This window comes from Mus pahari, chromosome 2, assembly GCF_900095145.1.
Source record: "Mus pahari chromosome 2, PAHARI_EIJ_v1.1, whole genome shotgun sequence".
NCBI lineage: Eukaryota > Metazoa > Chordata > Mammalia > Rodentia > Muridae > Mus > Mus pahari.
This window is the reverse complement of record NC_034591.1, coordinates 77,923,989-77,949,202: the sequence shown is the minus strand read 5'-3', so window position 1 is coordinate 77,949,202 and position 25,214 is coordinate 77,923,989.

Sequence of the window (25,214 nt, the reverse complement as noted above, 5' to 3'; positions counted from 1 at the left end):
CTAAAATCTGACAAATAGACTTTAGCCCAAAACCACTCCAAAAAAATGATTTTAAAAAATCACTTCCTGCTTGGTCCTTAAGAGAACATTACTATTCTAGATATATTCTTCAAACATAGAAACATCAAAATTTCTCAAACAAATACTGTTAGAGTTAAAGTCATAAATGAATCCTAGGGCAATAGTACTGAAAGACAATTCTACCATTTCCTCTGAAATTCAGAGAACACTGTGGCAATATGGGCCAAAAGATAGGGAGAAGGGCTATGACATTATATCTCCTGGGCATAACACAACCATTGTGATCATCTCAGCCACTATGGCTACCTGAACTAAAGCTGCACAAGACTGGGCTAATTCACAGTCAATCATGTATTGTAAAAGATTCCAAAAGATCTTATTCCCCTTGTTGAGTTCTTGACAGCTTATAGATTGTAGAAGAGTAGAAGTTACTGTCTTCAGTTGTTTTATTCACCATATTCATATATTCACTGTGAGCTCTCCAGGCTCAAATGCATAATTACAAACTCGAGTTCACACAGCTTTTTCTGTTAAGCTTAGTAGGTCACAGACAAAAATACATGAATGTAGAAAAAGATTTGTAGAGAAAAGAAGGGATGGAAAAGAGATAACACAAGGTGGAGAAGGAACACAATCAAGAATACATTATACATGTATGGAATTCTCCAAGAAAAAATCTGACAAAAGTTATTGCAAGTGAGCTATGTCACTGAATACATATTTCTCAGAAGAAGAAGCACAAATGATATATATGTAAGTATTCAACATCCTTAACTATCAGAAAATTGCTAATTAAAACTACTTTTATTTTCCATCACAGGCCAGTGGAAATGGTCAACATCAAGAATACAAATGACAACAAATGTTGGTGAAAGAGAAATGCTAATTGACTGTTGGTGGGAATATAGACTAGTATAGTCACTGTGGAAATCTGTGTGAAGTTTTTTTAAAAAGCTGAAAATAAAACTACTGTAGTTGAGCAATAAAACTGTAGTTATATTGCTCAACTACACTGCTTCTGGGAATGTACTCAAAGAACTCCACACTTTCACAGAGACATTTGCTCATCCATGTTTACTCCTGCTCTGTTCATTGTAGCAAGTAAATGAACCAGCTTCAATATCCATCAAAAGATAAATGTATTCTTTAGATGTGATGCACATATACTAGCATCTATTTTGCAGTAAAGAAAAAAATGAAATCATGCAATTTTCTAAAAAGTACATCATGCTTTCAAATATATCAACTAAGGTAATTTAGGCCCAGAAAAAACAAAAAAAAAGAATAGTTCTGTTTCATGAGTGAATTGTAGCTTCCATTTTCTTCTGCATGTGTATGATTGTAAAAGGATAGGTATCAGAAAACTAATAAGTGGCTTAGAAGAAAGATAAAAGTGATTTTGGGCAGAAAAATCACACCATAATTTAGTCTCAAGAAATATTATCTGTATTTATTTAAAACTTAAAAGTCATGATCATTTATTAAATATAACTGATTACTGATCATACTATTAGGCATGACTATTCAAGTTCACTTCAGATATGTTCCTCTTCCTAGCAGTAGTATTTCTAGGCATACTGTGGGTTATGTCTTTGCACATATTTACACAGTTACCTGTTTCCATTGAGTATCATTAAATAGAAAAAAACAAATAAATAATATAAATGAAATTGTTAACAGACTCTTCCCTTTTCTCCCTTCACAAACAGGACACTAGGTCACTTTCCTAATCCCATAGAGAATTGAGTCAGGAGTTCCAAGAATTGCAATAAACTAGTCTGTGCAGGCAAGATTGCTTCACTTTAGGAAAGGAATGGTGTCCATTTCATTCTATAATTATGGTGGCAGACCTTAACATTCAATTCTTGGAAAGAAGTCAGGAACCATGAATGAGAGCATGAGCAACCAAATACAAGAGATAGAAGACAGAATCTCAGATGTAGAAGATTCCATATTGAACATGGGCACAACAATCAAAGAAAATGAAAAATGCAAAAAGATCCTAACTCAAAACATCTAGGAAATCCAAGATACAATGAGAAGATCAAACATAAGGATAATAGGTATAGATGAGAATGAAGATTTTCAACTTAAAGGGCCAGTAAATATCTTCAACAAAATTATAGAGAAAACTTCCTTAACCTAAAGAGAGATGCCCACAAACATACAAGAAGCCTACAGAACTCCAAATAGACTGGACCAGAAAAGAAATTCCTCCCAACACATAATAATCAGAACAACAAATGCACTAAATAAAGACAGACCTATTAGAATTACACCAGACTTCTCACCAGAGACTAGGAAAGCCAGAAGACCCTAGACAGAAGTTATTTAGACCCTAAGAGAACACAAATGCCAGCCCAGGCTACTATACCCAGCAAAACTCTCAATTACCATGGATAGAGAAAACTATTCCACAAGAAAACCAAATTCACACAATATCTTTCCACAAATCCAGACCTTCAAAGGATAATAAAGGGAAAACTCCAACACAAGGAGGGAAATTATGCCCTAAAAAAAAAAAAAATCAAGAAAGTAATCCTTCAACAAACCTAAAAGAAGATAGCCACAAGAACAGAATCCAAACTCTATCAACAAAAATAACAGAAAGAACAATTACATTTCCTTAATATCTCTTAATATCAATGGATTCAATTCCCCAATAAAAAATATAGATTAATAGATTGACTACATAAATAGGACCCAACATTTTGCTGCATTCAGGAAACCTACTTCAGGGACAAAGACAGACACTACATCAGAGTAAAAGACTGGAAAACAATTTTCCAAGCAAATGGTCTGAAGAAACAAGCTGGAGTAGCCATTCTAATATCAAAAAAAAAAAAAAAAAAAAAAAAGAAAAAGAAAAATCACCCTCCAACCCAAAGTTATCAAAAAAGAAAAGGAGGGGCACGGCATACTCAACACAGGTAAAGTCTTACAAGATGAACTCTCAATTCTGAAAATCTATGCTCCAAATGCTAGAGTAACCACATTCATTAAGGAAACTATAGTAAATCTCAAAGCACACATTACACCTCACAGAATAATAGTGGGAGACTTCAACACCCCACTCTCATCAATTGACAGATCCTGGAAACAGAAACTAAACAGAGATAGAGTGAAACTAACAGAAATTATGAAACAAATGGATTTAACAGATATCTATAGAACACTTTATCTTAAAACAAAAGGATATAACTCCTTCTCAGCACCTCATGGTATCTTCTCCAAAATTAACCATATAACTAGTCACAAAACAGGCCTCTACAGATACAAAAATATTGAAATTACACCATGAATCTTATTACATCACCACGGACTAAGGCTGATCTTCAATAACAACATAAATAATAGAAAGCCAACATTCACGTGGAACCTGAACAATATTCTAATCAATGATAACTTGGTCAAGGAAGAAATAAAGAAAGAAATTAAAGACTTTTTAGTGTTTAATGAAAATGAAGCCACAACATACCCAAACTTATGGTACACAATGACAGCATTCATAAGAGGAAAGCTCATAGCACTTCAAAAAGAAAATAGAGAGACCATACACTAGCAGCTTGACAACACACCTAAAGCTCTACAACAAAAGTAAGTAAATTCACCCAAGAGGAGTATACAGCAGGAAATAATCCAACTTAGGGCTGAAATCAAACAAGTGGAAACAAGAACTATTCAAAGAATCAACCAAACCAGGAGCAAGTTCTTTGAGAAAATCAACAAGATAGATAAACCCTTAGCCAGAATAACTAGAGGGCATAGGGACAGTATCCTAATTAACAAAATCAGAAATGAAAAGGGAGACATAACAACAGAAACTGAGGAAATCCAAACATCATCAGATCCTACTACAAAAGGCTCAACAAAACTGGAAAACCTGGATGAAATGGGCAATTTCNAGAAAACTATTCCACAAGAAAACCAAATTCACACAATATCTTTCCACAAATCCAGACCTTCAAAGGATAATAAAGGGAAAACTCCAACACAAGGAGGGAAATTATGCCCTAAAAAAAAAAAAAATCAAGAAAGTAATCCTTCAACAAACCTAAAAGAAGATAGCCACAAGAACAGAATCCAAACTCTATCAACAAAAATAACAGAAAGAACAATTACATTTCCTTAATATCTCTTAATATCAATGGATTCAATTCCCCAATAAAAAATATAGATTAATAGATTGACTACATAAATAGGACCCAACATTTTGCTGCATTCAGGAAACCTACTTCAGGGACAAAGACAGACACTACATCAGAGTAAAAGACTGGAAAACAATTTTCCAAGCAAATGGTCTGAAGAAACAAGCTGGAGTAGCCATTCTAATATCAAAAAAAAAAAAAAAAAAAAAAAAGAAAAAGAAAAATCACCCTCCAACCCAAAGTTATCAAAAAAGAAAAGGAGGGGCACGGCATACTCAACACAGGTAAAGTCTTACAAGATGAACTCTCAATTCTGAAAATCTATGCTCCAAATGCTAGAGTAACCACATTCATTAAGGAAACTATAGTAAATCTCAAAGCACACATTACACCTCACAGAATAATAGTGGGAGACTTCAACACCCCACTCTCATCAATTGACAGATCCTGGAAACAGAAACTAAACAGAGATAGAGTGAAACTAACAGAAATTATGAAACAAATGGATTTAACAGATATCTATAGAACACTTTATCTTAAAACAAAAGGATATAACTCCTTCTCAGCACCTCATGGTATCTTCTCCAAAATTAACCATATAACTAGTCACAAAACAGGCCTCTACAGATACAAAAATATTGAAATTACACCATGAATCTTATTACATCACCACGGACTAAGGCTGATCTTCAATAACAACATAAATAATAGAAAGCCAACATTCACGTGGAACCTGAACAATATTCTAATCAATGATAACTTGGTCAAGGAAGAAATAAAGAAAGAAATTAAAGACTTTTTAGTGTTTAATGAAAATGAAGCCACAACATACCCAAACTTATGGTACACAATGACAGCATTCATAAGAGGAAAGCTCATAGCACTTCAAAAAGAAAATAGAGAGACCATACACTAGCAGCTTGACAACACACCTAAAGCTCTACAACAAAAGTAAGTAAATTCACCCAAGAGGAGTATACAGCAGGAAATAATCCAACTTAGGGCTGAAATCAAACAAGTGGAAACAAGAACTATTCAAAGAATCAACCAAACCAGGAGCAAGTTCTTTGAGAAAATCAACAAGATAGATAAACCCTTAGCCAGAATAACTAGAGGGCATAGGGACAGTATCCTAATTAACAAAATCAGAAATGAAAAGGGAGACATAACAACAGAAACTGAGGAAATCCAAACATCATCAGATCCTACTACAAAAGGCTCAACAAAACTGGAAAACCTGGATGAAATGGGCAATTTCCTAGACAGATACCAGGTACCAAAGTTAAATCAGGATCAGATTAATGATCTAACCAGTCCTATTTCTGCTAAAGAAATAGAAGCAGTCATTAATAGTCTCCCAACCAAAAATAGNCCANGACCAGATGGGTTTAGTGCAGAGTTCTATTAGACCTTCAAAGAAGACCTAATTCTAACTCTCCTCAAACTATTCCACAAAATAGAAACAGAAGGTACTCTACCCAATTTGTTCTACGAAGCCACAATTACTCTGATACCTAAACCACATAAAGACCCAACAAAAAAAGAGAACTTCAGACCAATTTCCCTTATGAATATCAATGCAAAAATACTCAATAAAATCCTAGCAAATAGAATCCAAGAACACATCAAAACAGTCATCCATCATGATCAAGTAGGCTTCATCCCAGGGATGCAGGGAAGGTTTAATATATGAAAGTTCATCAATGAAATCCGCTATATAAAAAACTCAAAGAAAAAAACCACATGATCACCTCACTAGATGCTGAGAAAGCATTTGACAAAATCCAACACCCATTCATGATAAAAGTCTTGGAAAGATTGGGAATTCAAGGCCCACATGTAAACATAATCAAAGCAGTACACAGCAAAGCAGTAGCCAACATCAAACTAAATGGAGAGAAGCTGGAAGCAATCCCACTAAAATCAGGGACTAGACAAGGCTGACTACTTTCTCCCTACCTATTCAATATAGTACTTGAAGTCCTAGCCAGAGCAACTAGACAACAAAAGGAGATAAAGGAGATAAAATTTGGAAAGGAAGAAGTCAAAATATCACTATTTACAAATGATATGATAGTATATATAAGTGACCCTAAAAATTCCACCAGAGAAGTCCTAAACCTGATAAACTGCTTCAGTGCAGTAGCTGGATATAAAATTAACTCAAACAAACCAGTGGCCTTTCTCTACACAAAGGATAAACAGGCTGAGAAAGAAATTAGGGAAAAAACACTTTTCACAATAGTCACATATAATATAAAATACCTTGATGTGACTCTAAGAAAGTGAAAGATGTATATGAAAAGATCTTCACGTCTCTGAAGAAAGAAATTGAAGATCTCAAAAGTTGGAAAGATCTCTCATGCTCATGGATTGGCAGGATTAATATGGTAAAAATGACTACCTTGCGGAAAGCAGTCTACAGTTTCAATGCAATCCCATCAAAATTCCAACTCAATTCTTCACTGAGTAAGAAAGGGCAATTTGCAAATTCATCTGGAATAACAAAAAACCTAGAATAGCAAAAAGTATTCTCAATAATAAAAGAACCTCTGGTGGAATCACTATGCCTGACCTAAAGCTGTACTACAGAGCAATTGTGATAAAGAACTGCATGGTATGGGTACAGCAACAGACAAGTAGATCAATGGAATAGAATTGAAGACCCAGTAATGAACTCACACACCTATGGTCACTTGATCTTTGACAAGGGAGCTAAAACCATCCAGAAGAAAATAGTCAGCATTTTCAACAAATGGTGCTGGCACAACTGGTGGTTACCATGCAAAAGAATGTGAATTGATCCATTCTTATCTCCTTGCACAAAGCTCAAGTCTAAGTGGATCAAGGAACTCCACATAAAACCAGAGACACTGAAACTCATGGAGGAGAAAGTGGGGAAAAGCCTCGAAGATATGGGCACAGGGGAAAAATTCCTGAACAGAACAACAATGGCTTTTGATGTAAGATTGAGAATCATCAAATGGGACCTCATAAAATTGCAAAGTTTCTATAAGGGAAAAGACACTGTCAATAAGGTAAAAAGGCCACCAACAGATTTGGAAGGATCTTTACCAATCCTAAATCTGATAGGAGAGTAATATCTAATGTATATACAGAAATCAAGAAGCTAGACTCCAGAAAATCAAATAACCCTATTAAAAATTGTGTACAGAGCTAAACAAAGAATTCTCAACTGAGGAATACCGAATGGCTGAGAAACACCTGGAAAAATGTTCAACATCCTTAATCATCAGGGAAATGCTAACCAAAACAACCGTGAGATTCCACATCACGCCTCTCAGAATGACTAAGATCAAAAATTCAGGTGACAGCAGATGCTGGCAAAGATGTGGAAAAAGAGGGACACTCCTCAATTGCTGTTGAGATTGCAAGCTTGTACAACCACTCTGTAAATCAATCTGGTTGTTCCTCACAAAATTGGACATAGTACCAGAAGATCTAGCAATACTTCTCCTGGGCATATACCCAGAAAATGTTCCAACTAGCAATAAGAACACATGCTCCACTATGTTCATAGCAGCCTTATTCATACTATCCAGAAGCTGGAAAAATCCAGATGTCCCTCAACAGAGGAATGGATACAGAATTTGTGGTACATTTACACAATGGAGTACTTCTCAGCTATTAAAAACAATGAATTCATGAAATTCTTAGGCAAATGTATATATCTGGAGGATATCATCCTGAGTAAGGTAACTCAATCACAAAAGAACTCACATGATATCCACTTACTGATAAGTGGATATTAGCCCAGAAAGTTAGAATAACCAAGATACAATTTGCAAAACACATGAAACTCAAGGTGAAGGAAGACCAAAGTGTGAATACTTTGTTCCCTCTTAGAATGGGGAACAAAATAACCATGGGAGGAATTACAGAGACAAGCTGAGACAAAAGGAAGGACCATCCAGAGACTGCCCCACCTGGGGATCCATCCCATAAACAACCACCAAATGCAAACACTATTGCATATGCCAGCAAGATTTTGCTGACAGGACCCTGATATAGCTCTCTCTTGTGAGGCTATGCCTGTGCCTGGCAAATACATAAGTGGATGCTCACAGTCATCTATTGGGTGGAACACAGGGCCCCAATGGAGGAGTTAGAGAAAATACCCAAGGAGCTGAAGGGGTCTGCAACCCCATAGGAGGAACAATGATATGAACTAAACATTACCCCCCAGAGCTTGTGTATCTAGCTGCATATGTAGCAGAGGATGGCCTAGTTGGCCATCATTGGCAGGAGAGTCCCTTGGTCTTGGGAAGGTTATATGCCCCAGTATAGGGGAATGCCAGGGCTAGGATGCGGGAATGGGTAGGCTGGGGAGCAGTGCAGGGGGAAAGTATAGGGGGCTTTCAGGATAGCATTTGAAATGTAAATGAAAATATCTAATAAAAAAAGATTACACATTTTCCCTTTCATACCTCCTTTTTTGTAACATATTTATCATAGTAAACTGGATAAATGTAGTTCATGTGTTTTAAATGCACCTGGAATGTCATCTCAAACTGAATAAGAGCTGGGATTCCTGAACACTAAGTTTCTTGAGGACAGAACTCATATTTTTAACTATATCTTATGCTTGGACCCAGTAATCAAAGTAAATCACTGCTAACAAATGATGTATAGCACAATAAATTTGTTCTCATATTTTTCTGCTGTGTACAGTCTTGGACTTGGGTTCTATTTGATGGCCTGAACTTTATCCCATTGGTGTGACTTCATAAGCAAAGGGTTTTTATTTGGGACTGAAAGAGAATAGAGCTGTCAGAGAAGCACTGGAGAAAAATAGGGTGGCAGGGCTGGATATGGTGAGGGTGACATAAATAAATTATCCTAAAACCAATTACAGAGGAGAGGTAAAATATTTAAAAGGCAACAATAAAGAACAGCAATAATAACAAAAGTTAATAAAATTTGTTGATTAATAGGTTACATAAAAAAGACAAAGACTAACATCTTGTATTAGAAAGTAAAAACTACCTACTACCGTTCCAGAATACAAACACTGCTACATCAAAAAAAAAAAAAAAAAAAAATCTCATGACATCCCTGACACAATGTAATAGATTGTCTATTGTTGTGAAGAGACACCATGACCACAGCAACTCTTACAAAGGAGAAAGTACTGGCTTACAGTTCAGAAATTTACTCTATTATGCTCATGACAGTTAGACTGGTTCAACACAGTTCAATATGTTGCTGATGGCTATGATGAGTTCTACATCTGAACCAGAAGGCAGCAGGAAAAGAGAATGACCCAATGGTCTCAAACTGCGTTTAAAATACCTTAAAGCGCAAAGTGGTACAATCCACTCCCAAGGCCACATTCTCCAACAAAGCCACACATCCTAACCCTTTAATAATGCCATTCCTTAGAAGCCTGTTTTTGCCATTTTTAATAAAACAACTAGCCAGAGTAATAGTGCCCTACTCTCACCAATAGACAGAACAACAACAACAACAACAACTAAACAGAGAAACTCTGACATTAAGTAAATCATAAATCAAGAACCTAGCAAATACATTCAGATCATTTAACCCAAGTACTGAAGAATTCACTTTATCTTCAGCCAGTGGAAATTTCTCTAAAGTTAATTACATATTAGAACAAAAACCTATCTTAACAAATATAGAAAAATTGAAATATTCTATATCCTATCTTATCACTATGGATTAAAGCTGGATAACAAGAATAAGACTATAAATATGAAGTATATATTTCAACATAATGAAGATAATTTGCAACATGCCAAAAGCCAGCATGACCCTAAAGGTAAAGTATCTGAAAGCATTTCTATTAAAAATAGGAAAGATATCCACTCTCTTCAAATCATTTCAATATAGTACTTCAAGTCTTAACAAAAGTATTAAGATAACTGAAAGACATCAAAGGGATATAAATAGAAAAAGAATAATAAAAGTATTTTTATTTTAGAAGATATGATTTTATACACAAAAAGATCCTAAATAATCAACCAGAAATCAATCACCTAAAGTTGATATCAGCAAAATAGCATGATATAAAATTAACACACACAAACACACACACACACACACACACACACACACACAAACAGTGACCTTCTAATATATACTGACAAATATACTGAGAAAAACATTAGGAAAACAGTACCTTTCTCAATAGCCTCAGAAAATAATTCTTTATCAAAATTCCAACAGAATTCTTTACTGAAATTTTTAAAAATAATTTTAAACTTCATATGAACACACACACACACACACACACACACACACACACAAAACAAACAGGATAACTAAAACAACCCTTAATAAAAGAACTGCTAGAGATGGCATGATTCCCGATTTCAAGTTGCAGTAAAGAGATATGAAATAGAATTTAACCCCAGGTACAACTCCACACACCTACTCAAACCATATTTTTAAAAAGAAGGAGGAGGAGGAGAAGGAGTAACAGGAGAAAGAAGAAGAAGAAGAAGAAGAAGAAGAAGAAGAAGAAGAAGAAGAAGAAGAAGAAGAAGAAGAAGAAGAAGAAGAAGAAGAAGAAGAGGAAGAAAACTATGGTGATGATGGCTACAACACTTACTAAAGAAAGCCAGTATCTTCAGGAAATGGTGGTGGTTAAACTGGATAGCTTCATGCAGAAGATAAAAATAGACAACTAATGATCGTTTTGCACACAACACAATTTCAAATCGATCGAGGACCTCAAAGTAAGAGGAGATAAACTGAATCTGATAGAAGAGAAATGAGATACAGTTGAACTCACTGTCAAAAGAAAACACTTTCTGAGCAAAAACCTCAGAGCATAGGCATCAAGACCAATAGTTAATAAATGGAATCTATAGTACAGAATGAGATGTTTTAAAAAAATAAATCTTTATTAACTGTACAACTGAAAGTTGATTAGTATCCAGAAAATATGAAGAACTTAAAAAAGTGAATGTCAAGGAAACAAATAACTTAATTGAAAAATGGGGTACAAAATTAAATGAAAAGCTCCCAAATAAAGACTGATAAACACTTTAAAAATAGTCAACATCCTTAGCCATAAGGAAATTTCAAATTACATTTTTCTCCAGTCAGAATAACTAAGATTAGTAGTAGTAGTAGTAGTAGTAGTAGTAGTAGTAGTAGTAGTAGTAGTAGTAGCAGCAGCAGCAGCAGCAGCAGCAGCAGCAGCAGTAAAAATAATAATGACATCATATGCTGGCAGGAATTCAAGGAAAGGAGAGTATTTATTCAATGCTGATGGAAGTGCAAACTAATGCAAGACCCTATTAAAATCATTGTGGAGATTCTTGAAAAAGCTTACAATAGATCTTCTACAAGACACAACTGTACTCTTCTTGGGCATATACCCAATGGACTCTCGATCCTACTTTAGAGATATTTGTTCATCCATGTTCATTGTTGCTCTTCTTATCTAAAAACTGTAAACAGTCTAGATGTCCATAAACTGATGAACAGAAAATGAAAACATGTTACATTTGCCCAGTAGAATTTCACTTAGCTGTTAAATAAAGTGAGATTTTCTTGTAAATGGATAGTGCTAAAACCAATCATCCCAAGTTTGCAGGAATACAAACATTGCATGTTTTCTCTAGTACATGAATGTTAGCTTTCAAGTTAGATGAATGTATCTGGGTTTCGTTTAGAATAGTCACAGAGGTCAGGTAGCTAGTAACAGGGAGAAGATGATTTTCCATGAAAGAAGAAATAGAATATAGTGTTATAAAGGGATAAAATGGAAATTATAGCAGGAAGATTAAATGGAGTGGTGGATGGGGTATAAAGTAGAATAGGGAATAGGGGAATGGATAACAAACACTAAAGGTCTTTTGAAAAACCCTATAGAAACCCACTATTAGAGTAGCATAGAGTTTAAATGGAGTTACTATATAATAGGGAAGAAAGTGTTCCAACCAGACATCATATGCTACCAAATAAAATCTACAGTACTAACAGTGGGTTATATAACTTTGAGTCAGTGGACAAACGAATCCTATATATCCCCTAAATGTTATAGGTTATTGCTAATGTTTTTGGTTACTCTCCAGAACCTGATAATTAGGCCCGATTGCCAAAGATTCCATATACTTTTTTCAGCCGAATATGAAGAAACTGAGCTGATCCTCTAGTAGGAAGAGTAGATATGTAATTTTGACAGCTATCAGACTTAATATATACCCACTGGTGCAAAAGTAGCAAAATGTGTGTGGAATAACCAACTCATTCTTTTTCTTTGGTTTAAGGTTCTCTTAGTAAGAAGGAACACATGACTGTCACTGCCAATGAGGCAAATAACCTAAGATGAGATAGGTGATGGTCCTGGGGCAAATCAACTACTATTATTCTGCTAAACGACCATAATAATAAGGCTCTGAATAACATTTTTGATATTCCCATAAATCAGTGCATTGATTAGCCCTCATTGGAGAAGCTTCTTCTCACAGTAGGTAGTAATTAACACAAAGAATCACAACGAGAAAAACGTGCAGAAAGTCAGAGACTTTAAATCATTCAACCCTCTTTATCACACACCCTCAACCAGGGTTTAGGAATCAAGCCAAAAATGTAGACAAAAAGATTGGATAATTCCATCGTGGTGGAAAACTCCAATAAGACAATGCATTTCAGATATAACAGGCCTGGATGAGCTCCAGGAGATTGTTAGAACATGCAGAGGAAGATTTGAACACTCCTAAATAAGATATATGTGCAGTTGATAGCTACTAGGAGATAGAAAATCATTTCTCTGCAATGAAGTCACACTAATTGTATCAACCATACATCAGGCCTAATGCTTAGAAGTTGTTTCCCAACAGAAACAAGTTTCTGGTTTTGATTTTTAATGTGTGTGTGAGTGTGTGTGTGTGTGTGTTTGTGTGTGTGTGTATGTGTGTATGTGTGTAAGTATACACATTTGTTGATTTGTTCATTTTGTATTGCTGTATTTTTTTAAGGAAGAAAAATAACATGAAATTTGGAATGTGGGAAGGGAAGGGACAATCTGAGAGAAGTTAGAGAAAAAGGAAGAAAATAATATACCTTATATGAACAAATAAAAAATGCTTAAATTTCTTATTTGTGTATTAACTGTTTTTCATATGCATCATTTTGCCAAATATATTTCTACAATATTTACTGAGTTTAGCTTTGCCTGTTCATATCCTACACTTCTGCTTCTATACATAATATTGTCTTCACTCTTCCAAAATGATTGCACAATTTCCTCTCATTCAATTTATTCTATTAACCAAAACTGGTAGAAGATAATGATACTGTGACTGTGAACAGAATTATCTACTTTCAAACCCTTTCATGTGGCAAAATAGTAATAGTTCAGCTGCTTCAGACAAACTTATAATGAAAACTGAAACTGAAGACTAGAGGGAAGACAGTCCTATTTGAGGGGTTGGAGGTAATTAAATTTATTACACTGAAGGGTAAGTAGGATGGATCACACCCCAAACTTGATCTTAGAAGAAAGATTCATAGAATTAATGAAATTATTAAGTCCTTATTATGTGTTGGCTATAAAAGCTAAGAAAGAAAAGATTTTTTCAGAGAAAATAAAAGGTTTCTCCCTCACACCAGTTTTTGGAAAAAAGTATGTTGACCTTGAACTTGATGCATAGGACTGATTTTCATGTTATCTGTAATAATAAATCCATGTACTTGGTGTCTTTTTTTTTCCTTTTTGAAATGAAAGCAATGTTTTTTGTTATCTGTGCTAGCTAGTCATATGTCAACTTGACACTCAAACGAGAATTATCTGAAAGGAAGGAACCTCACTTGAAAAAAAGAATGCCTCCACAGGATCCATCTTAATTAGTGATCACTGTGTGTGGCTCCATCTTTGGGATGGTTGTTCTGGATTCTATAAGAAAACAGGCTAACCAAGCCAAGAGGAGGAAGCCAGAAAATAGCACCTCTCAGTGACTTCTGTATCAGATCCTGCCTCCAGATTCTTGCCCTCTTTGAGTTCCTTAGATAGGAACTCATCCTGAGGATGATGAGCAGCAATAAACAAGTGTAAGCCAAATAAACCCTTTCCCCTCCAACTTGCTTTTTGTTCATGTTTTTCACTACAGCAATAGAAACCCTATCTAAAACATCACCCTCCCAGGCATAATCAATTTCATTCATATGGTATATTAGTCAGGGTTCTTGAGTAAACAGACTTACAGAATTAATTTCTCTCTATAAAAAAAAAACAAACCATTTATTAGAATGACTTACAGGCTGCAATCCAGCTACTCCAGCAATGTCTCCCTACTAACAGAAGATCTAATAATCCAATAGTTACTGTCATCAGTTCATGAGTTAGATATCTCATCTGATCTTCAAGGTATATCACAATGCCAAAGAAGTAGGCTTTTATGCCAGTGAAGCAATGAACTTGCTAGCAAGGGAAGAGCAACTAAGCAAGAGCAAAAGCTTCACTCTTCTAGATACTTATATGGGCTTCCAGTAGAAGGTATGTCCCAGATTAAAGATAGGTTTTCCCAACTCAAAAGATCTGGATGAAAGGTGAGTTTTCCTACCTCAAATATCCAGATTAGAAATGGATCTTGTTAGTTCAAATTAAGCAAAATTTCCTCACAGGTGTGCCTTCTTTTGGGGATCTTAGTTATCAAGTTGACAACCAAAATAGCCATCACAAGTCTTACTTCCTGTCAATTTGACACACAATCATTTCTCCATATGTACTTATCAATTTCTAAATGAAAACAATAACCAGTCATAACAATACCTAAATATAGTATAACTATGCTATATAAAAACTCAAATATGCTATATATTTAAACAAGTCATAATTATATCTAATATAACTATCTCTCATACAACCTCAAACACATTATAAATTTGGAATAGGTGTCAATGTCCTCTGAAAAACATTCTTTTATATAACCATTGATAATCTCTTAATTGATTTTATATCACATGATAAAAGAAATTGAGGAAAGAAAACACAAATATCTGTACAATACACCCTTAACAATATACAACAGAAACACATTAATTAAAATCCTCTTTTCTGGTCTCATGGTCTTAACTGGTCTTTGTAACGGTATTCCTTTCCTACCCATTTTGCATTTCCTCCAACCTCAGCAAGCACTTCAGCAAGTCTTGGCTTCCTGGAGAAGTGACCTATACCTTCATTCCTGATAGTACAGATTTGTGCCCTTTTTAAGCCTGCTTAGATTAAGTTGTAGTTTCTCATTGACTTCAATTACAGGACACATTAGCAACAAGTGATGCCCTAATGATTCTTTTACACTCTACACATAATCCTTCTTACCCCTGTGGAGAAGCATTCCAATTTCCCCCATGGAATTCTGGATCAGTCACCCCTCCTAGAACTGTTACTCTTTTCTTAGCCTGTTAGTGGAAGTGGTGGGGGCAGGGAATAGAGGGGTGTCATAGCTTCCATTAGCTATCTAGCCTTGGCTGATCTTGAGTTCATGATCCTCCTGCCTCAGCCTACTGAGTGCTGGAATTACAGGAATGTGTCCTTGTGCCCAGTGTTCCATCTATACATTCCCATTAGATGCATATCATGTGTTTGTAGAAATATTAAGTGAACATAGATTGCAGAAGAATCTACAGTAGACAGAACTACTTTAAGAGTAGCTCAAAGAGGTCTATATTCTAATCATCAAAACCTGTGAATATATTCACTGAAATAATATATTTGTAAATGTGATTAAGGATAAATACCTTGAGAGTCAGGAGATTGATATAATTACATGGATTCTTGAAAACAGAGCAGAAAAACAAGATAGAGTCAATGATGAGATGAGCCAGGGATGTAATTTACCTGCAATCCCAGAAGTTAGCAGCTGAGGCAGACATGTTGAGAACTAACAACTAGCTTGAGGCATACAGTGGGATTGGAGACATGGATAAAGAAAAATGGAGATGAGGGAAGGTAAAGAGATTCTGAGTCTAAACCTGAAAGGAAGTGTTGACTTAAAAAAGTATGCCCACTAGAAACCAATATCCCAGTAATCAATATCCCTCTAGTATGCCCTCTAGAAATTGGGAAAGGCCAAAACAGACATCGAAACAAAAAGAGAAAAAAAAAAAACCCCACAATCTTTAAAACATATAGAACTGAGCTGGCCAAATACCAGAATTCTTTGTACTCCACCCCCAAGAGAATAATCCCACTAACACCAAGTCTTCTCTTAGGCTACATTAGAGATCTCCCAAAGATTAAACTCTTTCCTGTGCTGATTGTCATCACAGCAATAAAAACCTAATTGTATTTTCAACACTACATCTGCTTCAACAGATGAGATGGTACCATGCAAAACATTTTTCAAATATTTACAGCATGACAATGAAATCACACCCACACAAGTAGAAGACAGAAATGGAGCCAACAGAAGTCAGTCTCAGAGAGGGCTGTGGTTTCTGGCCAACAAGACAGTGGAAGCATGGCTTTTGTTCCATGAGCAGGCACTGGCAAGTAATATGTCAGCCCTTTTAGCCTTGGCATTGATCGAAATACAAGACTAGTGTGCTGGTTGGGTTTTGTCAAACTGACAAAAACCTACTTATATCTGACACAAGAGCATCTTAAGGAAATGCTTCCATCAGATTGGTCTGTAGTAAGGTCTGTGAGATATTTTCTTGCTTAATAATTGCCATAGGAGGGTCCAGCTCACTGTGTGCTACACCAACCCTGGTGAGGTTTCATAAGAAAGCATACTGAGAAAGCTTTAAGGAGCAAACCGATAATCAATATCCGTCCATGTCCTGTGTTTCACTTCCTCACTCCAGGCTCCTGCCTTCAGCTTCTGCCCTGACTTCTCTTCACAATGGACTATAATCTGTAAACTGAAATAAGCAGATTCCACCACAAATTCCTTTTGGCTATGGTATTTATCAGAGTAATAGAAAGCAAAATAAGACAACTAGCAAAGAAAAGGGGAGAGATTTGATCCTAGAAATCCAGACAGCATTAACTGGTGATGGAGGTGCTGACTTCTGTCTATTGGCATCCATGATAAAAGTCTGACAGCAAGTCCAAGTATTTATGTAGGAGGATGAGAACAATAGCAAAAAAGTGAGTTTATTTGGGATGTTGTGACATCAGCAAAGTTATAGTACAAAGTTCCAAGACCCTAACAGTGGAGAAGGACTCTCAATAAGTACTGTGGAGAAAGGGGAGGGCAACAGGAAAGAGATGAATAAGAATGTCTCCAATAGACATTTGAATACTTCATAGGCTCATAGATTCGAATGCTTGGTTAACAGAAAATGGCACTATTTAAAAGATTAGAAATTTGGAAGAAGTGTCACTGGTGGTGGCCTTTAAGGGTTCAAAATCCCAAGCCAGGTCCCAGTGTCCTTCTCTTCCTGCTGCCTGATGATCCAGATGTAGAACTCTCTGCTACTTCTCCAGCACCCTGTCTACCTACCTGCTACTGTGATGATAATGAACTAAACCACTGAAACTGTAATTAAGCCCCAATGAAATGCTTTCCTTTATAAAAGTTGCTGTGATCATGGCGTCTCCTCGCAGCAATAGACTAAAACACACAGGGAAATCAAAGCAGCATGAATGCAGTTATTAAGAATTCCCTAGTGTGGCTACAGCCTTGCAGTTTCATAATAGGACAGGTTCAATGCACTTCCTGTTTACATGCTGTCCTGCCTTCACAATGGTGTCTTGGAGGCCATCTTGGCAACTATGTTTCAAGGCTAATACCCAGTCTAATGCGGAGGCTTGTGTGTTGCAGTCACAGATGCCATTCAGACAATGATGGAAAAGACTAAAGCTTTCAAGAAAGATTCTTTGTCTCTCAACTTATCTATGCTTCACAGGACTTTGATCCAAACTTCTAGCATCTTCAAGCATTCGTTTAGGTCTACAGAAAGACCATCACAGCTGATACTTGACTGCTTACTTCTCCTCTTAGAAGGTGTGTGGGCAGGGTGTCCTTCGAGGGTCCTCATGTGTATGTGAGTATCTAGATCCCTTACCCAGTTCTTCTTGATTGCAAGTGACTTTGGTGGGGAGGTGTGGAAAGATGGAGGAAGGGAGTTCCACCTATATACAATGGGAAGCCACCATTCCTACTGAGGGTGGACATTCCAGTGTGGCTACTTTAAGGTCACCTACGCTGCTGACTATACCCCTCCCACATTGCTCTCTAAGACTAATACACTCATGCATTCTCCCAGGTAAGATTTGTTGACTTGTACTGCAGTTTCACATTGAGAACTTAGAAGAAGGGGTAAATATTCCCATCTCTCCAGGAAAGATTTTTAGCAACAAGCAGAAAGTCTTCTGAAGAGTGCTCAGAAGAACCATGCTAGATAAGTTTCATGTCCTTAAACAACATCCTAAAAAAGGGAGATAAAGCTTTTGAAGTAGAAGTCTTGAGGAAGACACCTTATTTTTAGACAAGGGTGGTATTCACTATCAAATCATCCAGGCAAACTTTTTTCTTGTATTCTTTCTTTGATGTAATAAGCTAGGTTTATAGCCTTGGAATGAAAGGTTACATATCATCTGAAAGATTACATTTAAAAAATTCTAAACCATCTGAATTATTCCTTGAGCTTTAACGAGTTTAGAATTCGACATAAAGAAACCTCTTGAGGATTGATATTCAGTTGGTCAAACTGGAAACCATAGAAAAACTATTAATATTATTGGCAATAAAAAGAATTCATCAGGGCCTAAACCTTCTGTATACAAAGGAACCATTAGGGATTAATACCATATTTTAAAATGTCATAATATAGTGCATATTCTTTTCCTCACTAACACATAAGTCCTGATGGCATTATCCATTAATTATTCCATGAACCTGACATTCACACATGGTCTTTGAGATCGAGCCAGGAGCTTCTCCATACACAACTTGGAAAACTGGATTCCAGCCCATGCTTCTGCTGGGAGCCTGAGCTTGGGAATTTTAAACGAAAACTAGATTTTTTTTTCCCTTTGAATCTATATTTAGCTTTATTTGTTTATCTTCTTTGCTGCTTAATTGAGATGTGAGCAAAGATAATCTGATTTCTTATCTAGGAATCTGCATCTACTAAACAGAAAACATTGGCATGTCCTTTCTAGTCCCCAGGGTTCCCTGAGCTTAATTGTACTCTCATAAAAATTATTCAGCAGGGAATGGCAGTGTACTGCCTTTCTTTAATAATTAAGATTAACTGTCACTTATAATTCTGAGAAATAGCAATCAATAAGGTGAACATAGTATGGTTGAACTGTGTGGGGTTTTCTACTGTTTGCTTATCTTAACAAATTAGGGCAAAAGTCTAAGGAACATTAAGCAAGTGTTGTTATTAAATACACTAGGCACACTGAAACCAAAACATGTAGCTAAATTCTGCTTTTCTATGAATGCTTTTGATTCTTGGATTTCTGGGAAATTGTTGGGTAAAAAGTCAACTTTTGTATAATATCTAGTTTTACCAAAACAAGCAATCCCTAGGACACCCAATAAGTAAAAAATAAAGTTAACTAAGCAAAAACCAGGATTTAAGATTCTATAAAATGCTATAATTTCAGCTTTGCTTGAGTAATGGTGAACAGTATCCTAAAATGATCTAGAGAATGTAGGGGTGGAAATAATCCTTGACCTCCTCTAGACTTCCCTTTTCTCACATGCCACGGGCCTGCTCACAGACACGGGGGTGGGGGAGGAGAGATCCTAGGTGTCCTGTTTTCATGAGAGAAAGTGAGGCTCAGGACTAAGAAGTGAACAGTGAACAATCCCTGCCATTAAGAGAACCCTAATCCCAGCTTCCTAACCAGTTTTAAATTCTAGGGCCTGTGTCCCTGGAAGAAAACAAATGCCCATAATATTAATAGGATGTTTGTGCAAGAAGGAATATAACTGTCTAGTCTATGAGAACTGTGAGACTCAGATTGTTATTGTCAAGGATAGACATACATCAGAGGACTATTGTTCCCACCCCCACAATTAGTAATGAGCACACTTTTAACTGTGAGCCTTGAGAATATGAGGACAATGTCTGAAATATGTCAGCTCTTTATTCTCTTTCCCTAACAGAGAAGATCTATGTAGATTTCTTTCTCCAAATTTTCACTAACTTCCTTCTCCTTTCTCTCTCTCTCTCTCTCTCTCTCTCTCTCTCTCTCTCTCTCTCTNTCTCTCTCTCTCTCTCTCTCTCTCTCTCTCTCTCTCTCTCTCCCTCTCTCTCTCTCTGTTCTGGAACCATCTTCTGCACTAACTTGGAACTAAATATAATAGTTATTTCCCAGATAAGCCAATTTTATAAGAGGAGGTATGGGTGGATGCATTGAACATGGACCAATATGCCATGTTTGAGTTTAAAACAACAGTAAAAACAAAACAAAACAAAACAAAACAAAATAAGAAAACAGGCATAGTTTAGTAGTTGAGAGTTGCTACAGTAAGGATCAAGATAGGGTTTTTGCAGAGCATCAGGGTAGCAGGGCAACTGCCCAAGAGTCCAGTTTCTTCAAGAATGAGCAAAGAAATCAGGTGTTGTTTGAACCAAGCAGAGAGCAAAGAGTAGAAAGCACCCTGTCAGGCGGGAAGAGTGTGGGTCACAGAGCTTGTCATCCATTAGAACTACAAGACTCAGACAGATTGTAATTGTCAAGGCTAGACACACATCAGAAGAAAATCAGATCTCATATATGAAAAGCCCATCATCAAAATTAATGGGGTTGCTATCTAGGCTTGCTGTTTTTGATAGGGCTTCTATATCTTTCTTTAGAGCCGCACTCCTCATATACCATTTCTTTTAATGACTAAGACTAGTGAATTGTAATACAGATGGCTCTGTTAGAAACCTTCCAACCCCTGCATGGGAATTTTATCTCTCCTTCTCTTTTCCCTGACTACCTGTCCCTAGCTGTCTCCCAGCCTATCTCCAGCACAGGGAATAGAAGACTTCTGTCTAGGCATGAAAAAACAATGACCAGTCTTCCTTTCTTTTCTTTTCTTTTTTTTTTTAAATTATCATAGTTTTTTATTACTTATTTTCTTCATTTACATTTCAAATGCTATCCCCTTTCCTAGTTTCTTCTCTGAAAGTCCCCTATACCCTCCCCTGACCCTGCCCTGCTCCCCAACCCACCCACTCCCACTTCCTGGTCCTGGCATTCCCCTATACTGGAGCATATAATCTTTACAAGACCAAGGGCCTCTCCTCCTATTGATGGCCAACTAGGTTATCCTCTGCTACATATCCAACTAGATACACAAGCTCTGCAGGGTACTGGTTAGTTCATATTGTTGTTCCTCCCATAGGGTTGCAGTCCCCTTTAGCTCCTTGGGCACTTTCTCTAGCTCCTTCATTGGGGGCCCTGTGTTCCATCCAATAGATGACTGTGAGCATCCACTTCTGTTTTTGCCAGGCACTGGCATAGCCTCATAAGAGATAGTTATATCAGGGTCCTGTCAGCAAAATCTTGCTGGCATATGCAATAGTGTCTGGGATTGGTGGCTGTTTATGGGATGGATCCCCGGGTGGGGCAGTCTCTGGACGGTCCTTCCTTCTGTCTCAGCTCCGAATTTTGTCTCTGTAACTCCCTCCATGGGTATTTTGTTCCCCATTCTAAGAAGGAATGAAGTATCCACACTTTGGCCTTCCTTCTTCTTGAGTTTCAAGTGTTTTGCAAATTGTATCTTGGGTATTCTAAGTTTCTGGGCTAATATCCACTTATCAGTGAGTGCATATAATGTGTGGTTTTTTGTGATTGGGTTACCTCACTCAGGATGATATCCTCCAGATCCATCCATTTGCTTAGGAATTTCATAAATTCATTGTTTTTAAAGCTGAGTAGTACTCCATTGTGTAAATGTACCACAAATTCTGTATCCATTCCTCTGTTGAGGGACATCTAGGTTCTTTCCAATCTGCTTTCTTAAGGCTAGGTGGGCTGCCAGTTATAGACCCTTAAAAGGATACTCTCTTAGTGGTTAGAGAACAGAGTGATTACTTTAGGGTTACAGTTATGGTTAAAGGGTGCATGTTTCTTTAAGGCCAATCTGCTATGGTGAAATACAGTCCAGGCACCAGTGTAGATTTGAAAGAAATAACAGCCATCCAATATTATATTGTATTATTGGAGAACAGTTTATGGGTATCATAACATCAGCAAGATTGTGGGAAAAACTATAATTCCTATTAAGAGGATACTTGAAAAGGCTATGAGAGCAACAGTGCCTTTATTTTAAGGGAAAAAAAAGAGCAACAAAACTATCCAAATCACTCTACAGACTATGTCATAGGTATCAATGAGCCAGATAACTTCTTTGCCTCCCAGCACACTGGAGAAAGATCAGGATAGGTTTAAGGTTCAAGAATCTCATTACCAATGAAGTTGCCCATTGGGCTTCTATTCTTCATAAGGAATATCAAGAGACAAAGTTAATGAGGACAATTCCTCAATATCATAGTTAGTGTATATTATGTTTAGTGGGATAAATTGTAATTATGCAAACAGATTGTGTACCAGACTCTCATGGATAGAAGAAATGTTGAGAAATTTCCCATAAGAGACCAATGAGAATAACGTTTGCCATTCTTCCTAGCAGTAGATGCCACTGCCTTATACCAGATGTACACAATCTTTAATGAAAGAAGGCATTATTAGTAGGGATGTCTAGGTGAAGTTAGGGTTCTAGTGTCACTGATAACAAAGTTAGGTGTTATTATATGACTTAAAGTCTAGAAGAGAAATGTCAGCTTTTATTTTGAGAACCACCCACCAATGTCCCATGATACAAAGACAGATATTCTGAAGAGACTTACCTAATCCTATGAGTTCAACAATAACAATTTAATTTCCTCATATAACCATGTGAGATGAATGGTTAGGACATAGGATATCATATTACAAATATTAGGGACTATTTTTTGAGAGGAAGGGTATTCCATAAGTGGGAAAGCTGTGATCAGATTTGCCTCAAGCATTTGGTAAGGTGAGCCAATTCTGACCACATTTGGATTAAGATGCCTACCAGTGCTTCTAGGGTTTCTTCCAAGTTGTAGTGGATTCATGCTTCTAAAAATGCACAACCAAGGTTATTAATCACTCCATTTGCAAAATAAATTAGTTGAAGGGTGTTATTATAATTGTGGATTCTCTACAATGGCTGTTTTCACCATCTCTAAGATGATACTGGGGCCATGTTTTCCAGAAGAAAATGACTCCTTTTCATAAGATATTTGGGTCTAATTCTGTCCTGCATATTTGACTAAATATATTAGAGATATCTTGGAGCCAGATCATCTCATCAGAAATGATACAGAGGAGGAAGGATAGAAAAGTCTAAGCTTTGTCTTCCTTACCAGAAATATAAAGTCTCCATTCTAGCATTATACACTTCACATAGAAACCTCTCCAGAGTGTCTATTGGACAAACAACTAGTGTGGTCTGGCATGTCCTAGAGGGGTTCTGGGTTACTCTTGGCTCAGTGCCACGTTCTCTTTTCCTCGTTTTCTCTTCTTTCTGAACTAATTCAGAGGATCATATTTCATACTTGTTTCCCCACTTGCAGGAAAAAGAATCCAGATTCCTTAGTACATCTTCTTACATCTTGTGTATTTATGAAATTGCCAGTCTTCCAAGCAAGTCACTTACCATTTGTCTTCCTTTAACCATAATTTAAAGAGAAAAGCTAATAAATGAATTGAAATAGATATATCTTGTGATTGTGGATAAAAGCCTATCAGTTGGGTCATGTTCAAGTAAAATAAAAGAAAGAGCTGTTGTCTGAGTGCCCACTGCTAAGGCAGACGTGGCTCAGACAGACACTGTGGATGTCTGCCAGATGTGCATTAGCTACCATGATAGTCTTTGCTTTCATGGTCAGGCCAGTCAAATATAGGGCAATGGTTGAGGGTGATGTTCAAAGAAGGACTCAGACATAGGGAAATTTTGCAATGGACATATGGGGTACAAAGGGGACAAACAGACAGGCAAAGTTAGAAGATGAGATGTTTCAAAAGTGGGAGGATGGCTTCACTGCCATGGCAGCATGGCTGAAGAAATCCCCCAGTCTATTCAGAGAAGGTGGATTCCCAGACATGATGGACAAGGGAATTTACCCAGCTGTCCTGGCTGTGTGAGTTGTACGAATCCCGAAGACTTAGTTACCAAGAAAAAAAAATCAATTGAACAAAGAAGAACCTCCCAGAATGAGAGGGGAATCTTTACTAAATGTATCTCTGACAATGGATTCTTATCTAGAATATACTCAGAATATACCCCCCCCACACACACACACACCAACACATAAAAGAGTCATGGAAACAGATGACTCAATTAAGAAATGGGCTAGGGACATTAAACAGAAAATTCTCAACAAAAGAAACAAAAATGTCTGTCAAAAACATCAAAGAAGTTCATCATTTTCAGCAATTAGGAAAATGCAAATTAAAGCAACTCCTGAGATTTCCTCTCCTGTAGGGATGGCTGAGATTAATAGCAATAATACCCTAACAGCAAATGTCAGAGAGGCTTCCCCATTTGCTGCTGGTGGAATACAAATTGGTACAGCCCCTTTGGATACCAGTAAAGAGAATCTTCAAATAATAATAATAATAAAATCCATCATGTGACCCATCTATCCCAGTCCTTGGCATATGCTCAAAGGACTCAACATCCTACAACACAGATCACTTGCTCAGCAATTCTCATGTCCAACGAACTCACAATAGCCAGGAAATGGAAGCCTGAATGCCCTTCAATGTATAAATAAAAAATTAAAATGTGGTACAGACTGACAATACAGTAATATTCAGCTATAAAGAAAAAAATGAAATTATGAGATTTTCCAGTAAATGGAAAGTCCTGGAAAATATTATATCATACTGAATGAGGTAACCCAGATGCAGAAGGACAAACATCAAATATTCTTTCTCATCTCTGGTTCCTAGGTCCAAATTCTGAGAAATCCACAAAACTCAGGAAACTATAAATGGACCATATATGGGGGTGTGAGGGTTTTGAGAGGGAAATAAAAGGATACATATCCTATGAAATGAGAACA